This window comes from Meleagris gallopavo, chromosome 1 (assembly GCF_000146605.3).
Source record: "Meleagris gallopavo isolate NT-WF06-2002-E0010 breed Aviagen turkey brand Nicholas breeding stock chromosome 1, Turkey_5.1, whole genome shotgun sequence".
Taxonomy (NCBI): domain Eukaryota; kingdom Metazoa; phylum Chordata; class Aves; order Galliformes; family Phasianidae; genus Meleagris; species Meleagris gallopavo.
In genome coordinates this window covers 87721218-87738880 of record NC_015011.2, presented here as the reverse complement: position 1 = coordinate 87738880, position 17663 = coordinate 87721218, and positions in this window count along the sequence as shown.

The following is a 17663-nucleotide window of genomic DNA, read 5'->3' as shown; positions in this document are numbered from 1 at the left end:
TTTCCATGTCCCTTTAACTTTTGGCTTGTTTTCAGAGTAAAAACTGTTTACCCAACTTTACTCAAGTGAATATCCCTTTAGGTTGATTCAATTTGCCAAATCTTTATTAATTTCTCATCTCCAAATTGGACTCTCAGTGTTATGCATGTACAAATAGTTATCTTTCCTTATTTTATTGCCAGCATCTATCAATAGATGCATGATTCTTGGCAGCTTGAAGATAGAAAGGTTTTGCTATTGCTCCAGTTATATCCCTGCTTTGAGGAAACAACTCTCATCTATAGAGATCTAGAATTTCATTGAATTATTCTTCTTTAATCTTTCCTTCTGAATACCATGTTCTTTTTGCATTAATATTCATTATATTCTCCACCACCATTCATTCTTTCGGGAAAGTAGAAACTATAGGTATGTTAACTGCAGTACAAATAAGTAGATCTTTCTAAATGTATCTTGTCTTCTCCATATTAAGGTAAGTGTATCGCCTCACTTATGTGTCTTTAAGAAGTGAGGACTAAATCTATTTGAATTTCATATTTGTGCTTCCGGAAAACTAACTTAATTACTCTAACATCTGAAGGCAGTATCCATTTATAAAATTAATTGATCAAATACTCATATTTGAATTCCTAGACAATAAGGAACAAAGAGTTCTCCTCAGAGCCCTATGTACAAAATCTTCACTTAAGTATCTTTGTATCAGCCCATTTCTGAATAAAAGCCTTCCTTTAGTTCAGTGAATCTAGTCTAACCAGACCACTTTAAAAGATCATTCTGTACTTTTCCCCTTACAGTATTACCTTCATATTATAGCCTTTATGTTCTATGCTTTTCATGCTTCAGAGAGCTGTGGAACAACTTTGAGAAGGTGACCTTTTAGAAGACTTGTAAACTTTCAGAAAAGCCCTGCATGCTTTTTGACTTTTTGTACAGAAGGTGCTGTAAGCAAGGATATAAATAAAAAATCTTGTTTTTATAGTGCTGCTTCTAATTATTCTTTCTGTTTTTTTACAATACTGATTCTCTACCCTTTCCCTCCTCCTCTCACAATACAAACATATGCACACACGTTTCTCTGCTAGCTGTTCAAGACTTTCTTTAAAAAACTGTAGGTTGTGGTTTGAAGGATGGATGACAAGAATTAGTCACTACTAATCAACAGCCCTTATCTATGGACTTACAAACACTATGTTTCCTGAAAACCGGTATGAGGTACCTGGCCTTCATTTTATTCAGTGTTGACAGTGCAACCTACCAGATGAATTGTTTTGTGCTCGCAAGGGTCCCTCATGTTGATGAACAGTTGTGCTCTTGGTACAGGAAAATCTGTCAAGGGCTGAACCAAATGAAAAGCATAACTACTCAACATAATATGAAGTGATTCTGAAATCTCTTTGCAGTTATATCAACAAATTGAGAGAGAGGTAGAATGTATTCTAGCATAGCTGAAAGGGTACCTTCATGGCTATTTTCCATTCAAGTTTTTGTGTTAATACTTAAAGATTTTTTGAGATAATCTTGCTAAATTAAAAACTGTGAAGGCCTTAGTTCATTAATATTCATTATTAATATATTACTTAATTCTGTACACCTACAATACTTAATTAAACTGGAAACGGTGAAATCCATTAGCTCATAGCTGATTGGCAGTTAGTACCTCACACAGTACATACCTATCCATGTCTAAGTTTGTAAAATCAGCCTGGTGAGCTGAATCTTTGAAAAGATTACCTCTGAATAAATGCAATCTTCCATATCTGAGGAATACAGGAAAATCATATAGTGAAGATGATAGTTGAAAGCCTGCCCAGAAATGGATAGAAAATCTATTTGGAACCACTTAAAGATTTCAGACAGTGAAAGTCACCTGCAAGTTAACGTATTTTTAAAATATGCCTGGCTTCTAATTTAGTTTAAGATCTTTGATAGTATTAGGTAATACAGAAAGACTGCTGTTAATGCAAATGTCTTAAAACTGTTTGGCTATTTGTCTAGTATCTCACTCAAGCTGCTATTTTTCAATCAAATGAATTTATTAATTTTGTACTTGCTAGTCTAAAAATATAACTGATGGGCTTGTTGCTAAATGTTACAGGAGTACCAGCACCCAGCACTATCAATGTTATTTATTAATATATTTAAATCACCTCAAATATGGTACCTATAAATAAGAATTCTGTAATAGATATAACCAACTGAAAGAAGAGGGAAGCAATTCCAAGCATACTATTGATAATAAATCACAACTTCAATTTCATTAGGGGGAAAAAAAAACAAAAACACAGCCTCATAATTATTAATAAAAGATCTAAACAGAACTAGGGCAAGTTAACACATTCCAATTACCCACCAAAGATTTTTCTGAATCAAAACTTCTTCTTTGATATGATTAAAATGATTTATAACCAGATAAGTAATGAAGAAAATTTAAGGTAGGTCAGGTTGTGCAGTGGACACAAAAAAACCCACTTGCAAAACAAGATGAGCTCACCACCTTTGGCCCCTGTTACCTCAGACACAGGCAAATCGAATGGCAAGTTCTCTTAGCTCTGAGCCTCTTTGGATGAAAAATAAATTAAGGTGGCAAGATTTCAGAAAGATAATATCTTATTAGGTTTTCAGACAACTGTAACTTAGAAGAGAACTAAAAAAATTACAAAGACTGTAAGAATATGGTTAAGAAGTAGAATTCTAACCAAAACGGAGAGGAATGAAAGCCAGAAAAGGAAATAAAAAAACAAGATGAGATCTATGATAAAATAATCTCTAAAATTAAGTGTTAGTTATTCATCATTACACTTCCATGTTTGATGTTTGGTTTCTCTGAAAGTTAGTAGACAAGAGGATATAATCAGTTGTATGGTGAGAAATGCATCATTCAATTTTGCAGATTGTTAATTATAACAGCAATCTTGCAGTGTCAGTTGTCTTACTAAAAGGAGGTATAAGTGGGAAGAAGTAGCAGCATGACAAGCAACCCTTTGTACATGAGAGGGGAATCAGTTTCCGACAAACTTTAAAAGCATTTCATTAGCATAGTTGCAAATGCCAAGAAGTATGTAAAGATTTGTTTGCTCCTGTAGCTATTAAAACTTATGCCTCTAGGCAAATGGGATCTATAAAACCAAAGTAGCAGTCCCTGTCTAAAAGTAGCCCTCTGTAGATAGGCTGTAGTTGACTTGGTCATTTATTTCCATGGCTAACTGTTATCTCAAATAGAAAAGATTGCTGGAGTTAGAAATCAATGTCAGCTATATATTTAAGTTTCCTCTAAGAGAAAAAGTGCTTTGAGTATTTTTGTAATATTTCCAAGTTTTGATCAAGAGCTCAGTCCTCTGTTTCTGAGAATAAATGTAGCGTTGACTGTCTTTTTTCAGAATAGCTGCAGTAACCTGACAAGCTGGGTACATATCATTTACATTAGTTGTTTCTTAAAAAACAGAAGTTTTGAAGAAAACAGATTTGCTTGTTTCCCAAGAACATAAGAGAATAACAGGGCAAAGTTTTCAAACCAAAACATGAGACTGAGTACATGGAATACCAGGATATGGAGCAATGTTTCCAGGTGAACATTGTATTGTGCTTTTTGATAAAGACAAGGGAAGTTCACAAGTGAAGGAAATCTCGTCTCATCCTGTAATGATTTGAAGGATTTTTGCTTGAAGAATTTATAATAAGATTATTCCATGAATGAAATACAATGGTTTAATTAACACTTCAGGATTTCTTGGTGTAGTTAAAAGTAAGAAAGCATTATCAGAAATTTATATTAAAGTAGGATAATATCTTGACAATGAAAATGAAGAAATTACCCAAGTTCTATCTGTTGTCTGATGTTCTGAGAAACACCATTCACGTGAAGCATTTAAGTAGCTGCCTTTGCCATTTTATAGGCTAGGTCACAAAATTGTCAGTACATCTCACAAGTAGGTTAGCAATTGTTATGCTATCTTGCTACTGAGCATTAATGTTAGACCTGTGTCTTGATTTAGTCTGACAATTTTAATAGCAACATAGATTTTATCTTGTCATGCCTCTTGGTGGGAATATAATACTGACTTACAGAAAGTAAGTCTCAAAGAAAGTGGCTAATGATATAAGAACAGCACCAATTAATGTCTTCATGTTTTTGTCCTAGTATACTACTGAGCTTGTTGTGTATGTGTTAATGAGATGCTGACTGACAAAATTCCAGCTTAAAAATATTACTTGGTTAAAGAAGCAAACTCTTTCCTAACTGGCAAATACAAAACTCTTATATGCAAGAGACACCACTTCACAACTACAGGGAAGAACAGTTTTTAGATTAAATAAATGGGAAATCATACAGAGTCTAATATACAACAAGTGCAGCTAGAACAGCCTGGGGAATAAGTTATGCATGTTCACCTCTCTATTTCTGAAAGTTCTAGGTGATTACTTTCAAGTCAGCTTTGCAGCCTATAATCACAAACTCTGTTGTAATGTAGCAACGACTGATTTTCCTCTCTGCAGACCTTTCTGAGAATAGTTTCAAAACTGAAGTTAGTGTGCAGATTTTTTTTTTTTAAATTTGATTATGAATGAGAAAGTACTAGAATTTTAAAGAAGCCTTGAGACTATTGCAGCTACTGTTTTCAAGTTGCAATGACATTTTTACTGGAGAAAATACATTAAAAGGTATCTCATATTGCTCTAACAAAGATTACACTTAGAATAAACCAGAGAATATAAAGGCACATTGTCATGAACAAACATTATAATAAAAGGCTAAAATACACCACATAATATACAATGCATAATTTTTCGTTGTATTGTGTTTCAATCAGCTGTCTCTATTTAATCTCCATGGAGAAAAAAAAATTAGAGGGAACACATCAATCCTTTAAATAAAAAAATGATTATCCAGTGGGAAAAGCAAGTCTTTGGCATTTGCAGCATAATATATTAGAAAATGAACTGAAGATTTTGGAAGTGATTTTTTTATTTTTTTTTTAATACTTCAATCAGGAACTCTTGGAAGAAGAATCACATCTATGGAGGAAAAATCCAACCTTATTTTTTTTTAATTAAGTTTGTGAAAGGCTCAGAATTGCTGTGTTTTGCACTCACTAATTGAACAAGAAAATAATGCACTATTCAGGTAAAGCTAAGTATTACATCCAAGCTTAAAGAGTGTAATGCAAATAAGAGTGCTGCTACTGTCAGCATCATGTAGGAGCAGGTGATACTAACCTCAGCATGAAATGAGGAAAGGATGTCTCATTAACAATATATCTACTCAACAGATAAAGTATCTTAGTAATGAGGAAAGAGATTCAGTTTGATGAAGATTCACCAAGAGAAGCAAAGTATCCACCTCCTGTACCGCAATCACTTGTCCCAGACTTTATGTCCCATAATCCACAATCAAATGAGTATAGCAGATAAAAATATATAGTGCATACATTTAGTATCTCTACAAGGAAATAAAGGATCACTTAGAAGTTATGGAAACATCCATGGCAAGAAAGTTGCTGAGGTGCTTTCCTTCTCACAGTTGTTCATTGATAAGCAAGTAAACGAAAAACAGTTACGATTTTAGTTCTCACATTGTATTTTTTATGGTTTTTGTGTTCAGTTATGACTACTGCTAGAAAATGAATACTAGCTTGTATGGATCCTTCATCTGAATTACTATAACCATGATTGTGTTCTTATGCCTTCTTCACTTATCTGTGTTGAGTCAGCTCTGACGGACTCTGTAGAGACTTTACACACATTTTTATGAAGGCTGTGTACCTCTTCACAAACAGGTTCACCTATGTTATTGGAAAGATTAAAGACAATGTCTTCAATGTTTTAGACTTGAGTGTATATGTAAAATTTATGTAGGGATTCACAATTCACTGTTTGTCCTGTACCATGTCCTTGAGTAGCATTGTTTAGACTTGGATTTCTGTATGATTACCTTTTTTATTCTCGTCTGAAGAAACAGATCTGCTGAATAAAGATTATCTGTGAGACATGGAGAGCTCAGAAAGTTTTCTGTGGTTAATGATTTTTCTTAGGCAAACTTCTAAGTGTGACCGGTGTGACATTTAACTGTATGAAAAATCTGAGAGGTAAGCCCCTAAATATGACTTCAGTTTTGTTTTTTTTCCTATGAAAATTTTTGTAAAAGCTAATGCCTACCTGTGCGACCTGGTGTAGGGAATCTGCTTTGGCAGGGGGGTTGGTCTCGATGATCTCTAGAGGTCCCTTCCAACCCCTACAATTCTGTGATTCTGTGATTCTGTGATTCTGTGATGTTGCTACAAGTAGAATTTCTAGATTGGTGAGTGAATGAATAGCAATGTGCCAACTAATATGGACCAGGCATTTTTTATCTTCATTGTGAGAAAGCTTGCAGCAGACAATCTTATATCCATGCAATAGAATAGGAGTGCAAAATATCCTTGTGTCTGATTGGACATGAATAATACCCAGAAACAAAAATTCATTAGCATGCACATGTTTTTCCAAAGAAAATCTGATTTAAGAATTCACTCTTGAACAGAAAAAAAATGACTAATTTGAGAAATATATATAAAAACCAAGGTTTTTAAAAAGTAGATTTCAAATATGAGTTGTAGTTAATCCATAAGATAGCTGAAAAGATAGTTAGGTTTCCCCTCTTGTTCAGTTACGTACCGTAAGCATCACTTTTTGTTATGTTTGGCACTAGAATGACTTTTTTTTGGGAAGCAGGGGTAATGATACTCCAGTCTACCCAGCCTATGGACATTACACCAGGGAGAAGCCAATTTCCTTATAGGTGCAACAGATTTTCTCAGGAATGACACCTGACAAACATTTATCAAAAAGGCATTGTATCATTGCATCTATTCAAGCTCCTGGAGTGAACATGGGCGTAACTCATCTAGTCACCCAGTCCTTGTGCTGTTCAGAGCATAATTTCAGCCTGTGGCATGAAAGAAGATGATGCTCCTTGGGCAGCAGCCAGGGTTACATTCTCTGAGAGATGGCACTCTCATGGCACTGCAGATCCCCTGGCTAAGAGCCAGCTGTAACAGCGAGGTGCTGATGTCCATTCACTTTTGTGGAGGAGTGTCTCAGAACAGCTTGCTAGTGCACCAGCTCTACAGGATGGTTTAAGTAATTTTTCTCAAAGACAGTTTCAAACTCCTGTTGCATTTGGTTGCAGTCAGTCCCCAAGATATTGCCACAGGTCTCATGTTTTCAGTTTGTGATGCGAAATATTCCTTTAGTTGTACAGTTTCTTTTTCTTTTCTGTGAATCTGGACAGGATTAAGGTTTAAATTATTTATTTTCAGAAACACTGGCCATCTGAAGTGTCTCTACTGGAAGGTATTATCAAGAAATATATATGCAGTAAGGTCGATTGTTTTTCCCATACTGTTGCTGACAAGTTCCTGAAGCAAATATCAAGAACTAGAAATAGTAATGGAAAATTTATTCTGTGAGTTATTCTTATACTGAAGATTGTTTGTTGAAACTTGAAGAGGTGGATCCTTTACGTAACGCATCACATTTTTTCTAAGCAGTAGAAGGAACAGGAAAAAATAATCAGCTCTGCTGCCACATGATGTGAGTCTTTTGATAAGAGGTGTTCTTAGCTGGCTGCTCAGACTTGTTCCCAAGTGGCAAGACCACAGATCAAAAATATTATGCAGAAAATGAATTAGGAAGCCCTTAGGATAAGAGTAAATACTGTCTCACTAGAAAGTGAATACTAATAGGTCCCTATCAGCTTTAATTATTTTGAGTTTAACACTATTATCCATGTAACAAGCTTCCCTGGCATTTCTTAGGATCAGGTATATTTAATAAATAAATGATATAGTAAAAACTATTTCCTAATTATAGCTATTAGAAAATTTAAGCTACAAAAAATTATAAAAGTTTCAGCTGTATCTCACATAGACAGGAACTTATGAACAGTTCTGATAAGGCTGAATTAGCAAGCACGCTTTTCTTGAATATGATACCTTAGATGTTTTTTCATTGAGGGAGAACGTCTTTTACACAGAGCATATTTTCATGTTAGTTCTCAGTCTGCCATTTGAAATTCATGTGGCTGCTAATTAATGATAATATGTCAGAAAAACAGGTATGAAAATGAACATATTGAAATCTTGCATGTTACCTAAAGAGAGGCAAAAAACAAGGTACGGAAATATTAGTTTGTATTAATTATTTGGTAAACTCCACAAATGAAATAATTCACAAACTCACTTGCTATCACACAATTTGCTACACTGATAATTATGTAGTAAATACAAAGTATTTTTTCAGCTTTATTGCATCTTCTTAATTATCATTCTGGTCTGAGTTTTTGTAAATGCAATTGTAATCTCTATTGAAGATGGCACATTGAGGGAATGCTTCTGTTGGATGTAAAAGCAGTAAAGACTTCAATATTTTTATTTTATTTTTATTTTATTTATTTATTTATTTTATTTATTTAATTACTTAAATTCTGTCTTCTTCAAAAATGGTCAGGATACTGTACCAATCAAAACTTGAGACGGGCAGGATTTTAGTGCTAAAATATATTTGAAGTGCTGCCACGAGGTACCAAAAGTGATTTTATTTGTAATGAAATATTAGCTACACAAATAAAAACTCTCAACAAATTAAACACTCTACATTGTAAACCTAAAGTTAAGTACTTGAGCTGATCAAAGGAACCTTAAGTAAACTGTGGAGACAGTCTAGAGGTAAGCGCCATTTGAACCAATTACATGTGTTTTGTTTCAAACCTCAGAGTAAATAAAGCCTCATCTTTTGGTTTGATAACCTTTCTCTTTCTCAACAAAAGGTCATTTAAGGTTGCTGCTTTCCTCCAGTTTGGTCCCACTTGGAAGCAGAGCAGACTTCAACTCTCATTTTTGGAGGTTATCTGAGACTGATGCAGGAAAGGGATGAAAAGGTCATTCTAACCTTTTCATCCCTCTGCATTGCCCTGAAGAGTGATATTTTGTCACTGTGCTCTGTAATTAGGACCTCCCTCACTTCACTAGTTCTGAGGCACCCTGATGGGAAAACAACAAACTGGACTATGTTTCCAAGGAAAGCTTTCTCTCTGGTGGGTAATGTCTAATTAAAAAATGAAGTCATTCCGGATCTTAAGACTTGGACACTTTTGATTTTGAATACAAAGGATTCAAAAATAATTCCTTTCTTCTGTAGGAAAAATCTCCACAGACACAGACGCTACCTCTCTGGAGAAAGACCTTGAACGCTGAAAGATCTAGTTTGTTTAAGAACTAGTATACAACTTCTACAGGTATTGTACTAACTCTGAAAAATGGTGAAAAGTAGTGCTCTGCTTCTAAAATTGCATTTTTGGAAACTACTAATTACAAGACATTAGAGAGCAAAGGGGGTAGTCAGCTTTAATCAAGGTGCTTGGTGTCAAATATGGCCCTTTCTGGGTCATTAAAGAACGATTTTGCAGAAGAAATGGGAATAACAGTTTCCTGTTCTTTAGCAAATCACATGTCAGAGTAAACTCTGTTCATGAGCATTACTGCTAATCAGTGCTTGAAGGCATTTATTTTTCTGGTTATATGGTCAACAAAATGCAAACCTTGTGCCACAAAACCTGAAAACATTCTTTGGGAGTTCTTTGGGAAGCATTATGGCTTCTATTGTTTGCTTCACCCTTCAGGATGGAATGCGTCCTTCAGGAAGCATTATGCCAAGGATACTCACAAGGAAAGCAGATACAATAGTTACAGTCAGCTAGAGACTTACAGAGACTTATATGCTCATTTTTTAGCGTAGTCTGAGTTCTATAGACGTAAAATAACATAGTATTCAGTAGAAAAGCATAATGTAAATAGAAGAAAATATCCAGTTACAGGCATACTTTGCCAAAGGATTATACTCCAATCTCCAAAAAAGTTGGAGGGTTCTATGCAGAGTGAAGTAAAAGTTTATGTACTGTATTTCTTAACCTATATCTGCTACTTGAAATAATACTATAATGTACCTAAAATAGTTATGTACAAGTGTCCTAAAACACATACTGTATTAAGTTACAAGTCTGTGCTAAAGAACATAAAAGCATCTATCTAGATCCTGGTCTACTTTTAGACAGGACCTGATGTGGAAGAACCTGCTGACATGCTCTTTTCAGTGGTAGTTGATGGATATTTACAGCCTGTGTCCTTGGCACGTGTGCATAGTTTGTGCTCTTCATGAGTAGCAAGTAAGCTGTCATAGGCATTGGGCCTACTTTACAGTTTTTAGTCCTACCAGCACCTGCAAATTTGCAAGGGTGAGCTGAAAATTAATAATACATTGTGTGGGACAGTGGAAGCAAGAGTAATTATCTAAATTAATTGTGGCAAGAATAGAGCAGAAATAATAAAAAAAGATAGTCTGAGCCAAACACCTGCAGTTTGGGAAATTGCTACTGATTGGAGAAAAGGTCATGGAGATTTTCAAACAAATGCTGCTGCAATCCAAGTTTAGCTTGCCCCAGAAGATAAACATGATTTTTCAGCTGTGGAAATACAGCGTTTACAGTTCTAGAAATTGATCCTGGGTTAACCTAAATGTGATTGATGTTTGGATGAATATTTCTTTCTTTTCTTAATGGTTCATCATCATTCAGCAGCCAGATTTTAGAACTTATTCTCTCATGATTTAATAGTATTGTATTATTTTTCAAGGCAATGTATTCTTTCTAAACAGGGAAGAGAAGGTAGAGGAGATAAAGGCATGTCAGTTGCAGTCATCTGAATAAGTGTGTCAGCTGAAATGGCTTAAGATCCTCTGACACGATACACACCAAAGGGCTGAAATTTGGTGTCATCAATATGACAGAATTCAAGTCTTGAAATATGTTTCTATATTTTAGGTAAAAATAGCAGGAACAGAAGGGTTTAGTAAGATATATCATATGTCTTTGTGACCAGGATGTTTTAAGTACTAGTACTGATTCAGTTTCTGATTATGACAAGAATTAAATTATTTTCCATCATTTTTCTCAGTACAAATGAACAAGATACATGCAAGTATGTACCATATGTATAAAAGTAATTGCATCTCAGAAAAATACTTGTGAGAATATCAGTATCAACATGACTGTGTTGGTTAGTCTTCATGTTTAATGCATCTGCCAACTAAACACAAGAAGATGGAAGGTAAAAAAAAAACAAGCAAAACTTGGGAAAAGCTGGGAACAAGGTTAGAAAGGCAGATTATAGAATCAACTTTTGTATCTACTGATTGTGCACATGGAGACAGATTCTAGATCTCCTGAAATACTTTAAGAAATTAAATATGATCATAGAGTCAAGGGGTCACATATCAGGAAAGTGTTTGAATTTACCCAGTTATAGTTATCACAGCTCTGTTTAAAACTTAATGGATCCTCTTTAGGTCTTTATGAATGTGTTAAAATATATGAATTAGATTGCTACGATATTAGGCAGCAGTTGCACCGATAACTGTGCTACTCATTATGGTTCTATTTTCGGTTGAACTTTTTGTAAGCAGCCAATCTTCTGTTTTACAGACAGATATATTAAACAATCATACAAGGGCTCCTACTTAGATGTGGGCACTGAGGACCTCTTAAAATATTTAAATGGGGGAATGAAGAATCTCAAAATCAAAGTGATGTAAAAGAAAAACTAATTATGAACTTTGTTTTACCACTGGTTTACCTGAAAATGTGGTGTGCTGAAATAAAGCTTAAATGGAATAGCAGAAGGTTATACTGTTTCTGCTGTGGGTTTTAAATGACTCAGGCAGTTGGTCTTATTGCTGAGGTTCAAAGGCTGTGAACCCAAGAGCTTATATATCTTATGTGAAAATACTGAAGGAGAAAAGCTCCCTTTAGTCACAATAGTGAGGCAGAGTGACAGGTGCTCGTTCCCCCAAATCCTTCCTGAAATGAATGTCTGATTCAGTTTCCTACCAATGGGATTTTCAGAAGGGGAGCTGGGAGTCTCCAACAAAGCCCTATCACTAAGATAACAAAAGACAATCCTCAGATGTGTTGAAATTGTTGCAAATACTAAACGTGGAAATAAACCTTCTTGGTTTAAGAACCATGTCTCCATATGAGCTATACCAACCCCTAGGCTTTCAAAATCCTTTTGAATTCAGTAAAAGAAGCTCTCACTGCCTCCAGAAATTGACTCTCAGCTGAAGATTTCCAAATTCTCACAGCAAAAGCTGCATTAGTATTTAACGAGGGTCCCTTGTAGACCCACCAAGCCAACTGTGCAAGCAAACTCTACATTTGTAGGCTTTTTACTCAGGCACTCTAGGGAAGAGACTGCACTCGACCAATAAGTGATAAATAGCTGCAGAAACTAGTTCAGTCTAGGGAAACTGAAAAATATATTCTAGCTGTTGTGACGTCTACTATAAAGACATGCTACTAATTTGAGATTTGAGCAGATTTGAGCATCTGGCTTTTCCCACAGTACAATTTGTTTGGGAATGTGAGCTCTACAAACTGTTTCTTATTTCATGGCTGAAGAGCAGTAACTGAACATGTTCAGACAAATTTACCATGGAAGTATTGTAACCCTTTTATCTTTGGACAGAGAAAATTCTTCGGGCAAAGTTTCTTTTGATCAGTAAATGCCAACCCAGCAGTGCACTGCTGGCAGTGATGAAGCTGTAGGTATCTGTCTGTTCTGAGTTGACAGAATGGCCTGAAACAAAACAAAACAAAACAAAACAAAACAAAACAAAAACAAACAAACAAAAAAGCATGAAATTCTCCAAATTCCTTGACAATGCCAGCCAGGGAGAAAATGATGGTGACAGTGAAACTAATTGTAGCAATAGGGTCCTCCTCCTACACTTCAGGAAAGGTGGGAGGAGTGCTTATAGCATACAGGCTGTGGGATAGTCAAGAAACTGTAGCAAGAATCCTGTTAATGAGAGGAAGAAAACTTTCTGCCACAGGGTACAGCTCACTTGCTTTTATCAGTTTTCTGAAACAGACTGAAGAGTAACAGCACTTCTGCCACCCAGCTAAGATACACAGCTAAGATTGTTGCTGTCAGAATAAAAGTAACATGAAGCATATGTAAAAGTCTAAATGGTAAGTGTTCATTTACCTTTTAGTATATGGCAGTAACAGGAATACAGAGTTCATAGTCTTGGTTCAAGGAAATTTAGTTCCTCTTCTCCAAGCTCCATTCCAAAGAGTGAGTCTATTTGTGGCAAACTCTTTATCTTTCATGTATGATTATCCAAGGTAAATGACAATCTGGCTGCACAAGTTCTTTATTATTTCTGTGCTTACGCTAAATGAAAGGCATTAACAAGGTGGGATAACCTACTGATGGGTAGGAAAAATACTACATTAGTGTATCTGGGTAATTCATACACTAAAACAGACTGGTTATTGTTTTCTCTGGTGCCAAGCGATTGCCAATACTGCTCAGACAATCTTACTGAGAATTTTATCCCTCTGAGTCTTCAAAATCAGAACTTAGTCACAGTTCTTAGTTTACAGTCTCTGTAAATTTAAATTTAAAAATGTAAGGAAAAGGAGAAGAGCAAGATATATACATATTATCACTGTTAAATCAAAGAGTCATAGAATCGTAGAGGGGCCTGGGTTGAAAAGGACTACATGGTCATGTAGTTTCAACCCCCGTGCTATATGCAGGGTCACCAACCACCAGACCAGGCTGCCCAGAGCCACATCCAGCCTGGCCTTGAATGCCTCCAGGGATGGGGCATCCACAACCTCCTTGGGAAGCCTGTTCTAGCATCTCACCACGCTCTGAGTGAAAAACTTCCTCCTATTATTCAACCTAAATCTCCCACCTTCATTTAAAACCATTCCACCTTGTCCTATCACGATTCACCCATGTAAACAGTTGTTAATGATTTAACCTATATAAAGGGTTATAGTATACGCTGAATTTTGCTGGTAACATATTTTGAATTTGAGAAATAATTTCTAATAAAGAAGAAAAATCATAATGGTCTTCTGAACAACATTTTCCAGGGATAAAACAGAAAAATGCTGCCAAACCTTATAGAATCTAGATGATATTTTCTATCTGGAGGAGTTGAGCTGACAATATCACTAGAAAGCAGATGTTTCAGAGGACTGGTGGCTGAGCTGGGTAGAAAAGTCTTTTCTTGAACACAAAATTGCATCCAGTGAATAACTGCTCATCTGCTTTTTTCAGTATAATATACCTGTTTCTTGTGTATCCGTAGCTAAAGCTGAAATATGAAAATCCTAGACATAAAAAATGGCAACAATCAGCTGTACAACAAACTGATTTTGCAGATAAAAATCTGAGTTCTGAACAGATGGTGTGATGTCCTGTTATCCATATTAACACTGGCTGTCAGAAATGTATCAAAATCTGGTACCCAAAAAAATGGAATAAGCAATGGGCATACTGCCATTCAACTGCTAAGAGATGGCATGGATATTAATTATACTGCAGAAAAAGCAGACCACTTAATAGCAAAAAGACACTAGCTCTTTTCAGGATGAGCCACACAACCATCTCAGATGTGTTCTGACTTAGAATTGCGTGTGAAATACTGTTTCTCTGTCCTGGAGCTAGTGAAAACATTATTTGCAGCATGCAATGGAAAGGACTCTATTCCTCCAGTGGATGCACTTGAAACTTGCAGCAGAATTGAGTACTGGACAACACAGTGTATTCAACCATTATTTCACACTAACTGAGCATTTTAAAATATGATTTGTGCTGCTGGATTTATTTATTTATTTATTTATTTATTTTGCTCAGTTCTCCTTCATTTTTATTTCTGTACCATATAGTATCTGATAAATATTTTATTTTGATCAATGGAACACCATATGCACATTATTTTAGTATTTAAAGACCATCTGAGATAGGAAATCACACTCAGATAACAGAGTTGTCACAGTTCAGATGCCTTTGTGAAACTAGAGAAAGTTTCCATTGGTTAAGATCCTGTGTGCTATAAAAATAAAACCTGAAAAACTGAATTTATACTGACTGTGAACAGAGACTAATACAGAGCTCTATATTTATCTGGACTTCTCTTTCAGGTTTTTAGAGCCAACGTGGCCTATTTTCATGGACCTTGGCAAAGCCTGCTTTTTTACTGCTGAGATATCTATAGCTGCAGACAAATACTATATGGCGCTTTCATTTGTGGTTCTATTTCCATTTCAAAATCACATGGAGAGCACTTGATCACTACTTTTATGATTTTCTTGTACTGTCATAGCCTGAAATCACACTTAATGTCTATAATGCTAGATATTACGCATTCCTCTTACCTCATGAAGATGCCCTATATGCACATAACTACGTATTACAGAACCTCTCTTACTTCAACTAGCTAAATATATCATCTTTAATAGCAGAAAAATAGAGGGTGACACATCCTGTGTTCACTAGATGGCTCTTGAATATTGATGATGAAAACACAGGTGGGAATGAAAGCTCCATCAAGTTATTGTAGGCATAAGACAGATATGATTTTTCATAGAACATACATGACAGTTCTTTCTGAATTCTGTGATAGAGAGTCACTCAATTTAGTAATTTCCAGCAGCCAAGAATGCAAAACTGAAGAGATGCACACTGGTTCACAGACTTCCAAAAAGGAATTTCAGCTCAAAAGTTGAAAGAATGAGCCCTTGTCAATAAATTCATGAACATGTACTCATCTGCAGTAGGACTATAGGTTTTGAATTTTGTGATTTTAAATATTATACTTCAATATGGAAGGGACACTGAACGAAGCACCCAGGCAATAACTTCACTCTGAGAGTTTCCAATAGCATCATGAAGCTGTGTCCCATGTTTAGTCTGGGGCAGAGAATAGACTAAGGATTTCAAAGTAGAAAAATTTGTTGTTGATTGCTTACAGCAAAGGTGTTTGTGCAGGTTCAGATCAGATAGAATAAAGCAGTGCACTGAGTTTATTTGCCAAACAACCACTTTGTTGGAATTTAATACCATAGCTTTTGATCAAAACATAATATAATCACTGAATTTGATCACTGAATTATGGATAATTTCTTAGAACAATGAAATAAATATCATCATTCCTTAAGCATCAGTTTGGAGGCTGAGAGGCAAAACTGAAATGAGCAGCCTGAAATTACATTACTTTTATGCTATCACAGAGAAAATGTCTTTACATGATATGCATCCTTGGCAAAAGAGTAGAAGCAAGTTTCTACATTTAAGAAATCACAACATAAATTTATGAAGAATCATTGCACCTTGAAATAAGGATAAGAGCCAGTTAATCCAAACAAAACTGAAGGAGAGTTTTTAAAACGTAATTTCTGAAAGAGGTTTCTGTGATTGAATGTCCATCTACAAACATGATGAAGCAAAGTACATTTCATCCAAGAAAGAAAAAGGAGGCAACTGCTGTGTCTTCATTTACACCTTTTGTGTTTATGCTCCAAGTCCTGTGACTGCCTGGGTTGTGCCAAATTGTGAAAGATTTCTGTCTGAAGATGATTCATTACAAAAGGTTGGACTACTACAAGAATATAAATTTCTGCTGGCATTGCCAAATACAGGATGCAAAAGGAAAAGAATACATTAACTAGAGTGCAGTTGGAATGTGCTAAATGGGAATGGAGCTGTGCATGATTGTTCTGTCAGGAGGAGCCTCCCTGTGATTATAAGATAACTTTAAGGATAGCCTCACACACTGTGCTGTCAACTCTGAAGGAAACATAAGAACACATTTTTCTATTTGATGGACCATGGTGGGAATGAGGAATGAAAATGAAGAGTGAAATTAGATTCAATCATCAGTACTTTGGAGATAATGAAGTAAATCTTTGAAAAGAGGTGTGTTCAGAAATTCAGACCATCATTTGTATTACATGAAGTATCTCCACTTATGTGATTCTACCTTCTTTTTCTCTGACATGCTCATTCATGCTTATAGTACTTTGAGACGCAAACTCTCTTTGTAGTTTATATGTCCTTGCAAACATAACAGCAGTAAAATAATAAAGTAACAATTCAAACAACAGATAATAATATACAGGAGAAGCAAGTCTCATTTTTGAAAAATGAAAAGATGATACAATTATCAATTCCGTGAAAGTGACAATGCTTTTACTGATATGTAATGGCAAATTGGAATAGCATCAATATGTGACTTCAAACAAATATTCTGAACAGCTGCTCAGTGAAATCTTTTCTTTTGTTTGTTTGTGGTTTTGTTATTCTTGTGTTCCTTTATTTTTTTCAGTCATTAGAAAGTTTGCTGTAAATATCCAGTCTGAAATGAAAATAATCTACGTTCCTGTGCAGTTTAATTGAAGATTATCTCTTCACCATTGCCCAAATCTATATGAAGCAAACATTTGCTTTACTGTATTTGTATTGTTGCACTGAGGATCCTTCCCTCCAGATAAGGCCCTCTTTTAGCACTGACAAGCACCAAGACAAAAAAAAAAACCTGTTTATGAGAATTAATATGTCTGTGAATTCTGTTATTTTGCTTATTGTTTGCAGTTTTGTGTTTGTGCTTGGAACATTAGATCATGGATGGCTGCTGGAAACTAGTTAAGACTTGGATAACTGAGGAGTACTTTGTTTTCAATAGATCAAATCAGTTGTTTGTTGTTCAAAGCTGAGAAATAGGAAGTGGTAACCTGTTTTTCTGCATTTACTCTCTGCTTTCTCAGTAAAAGTTTC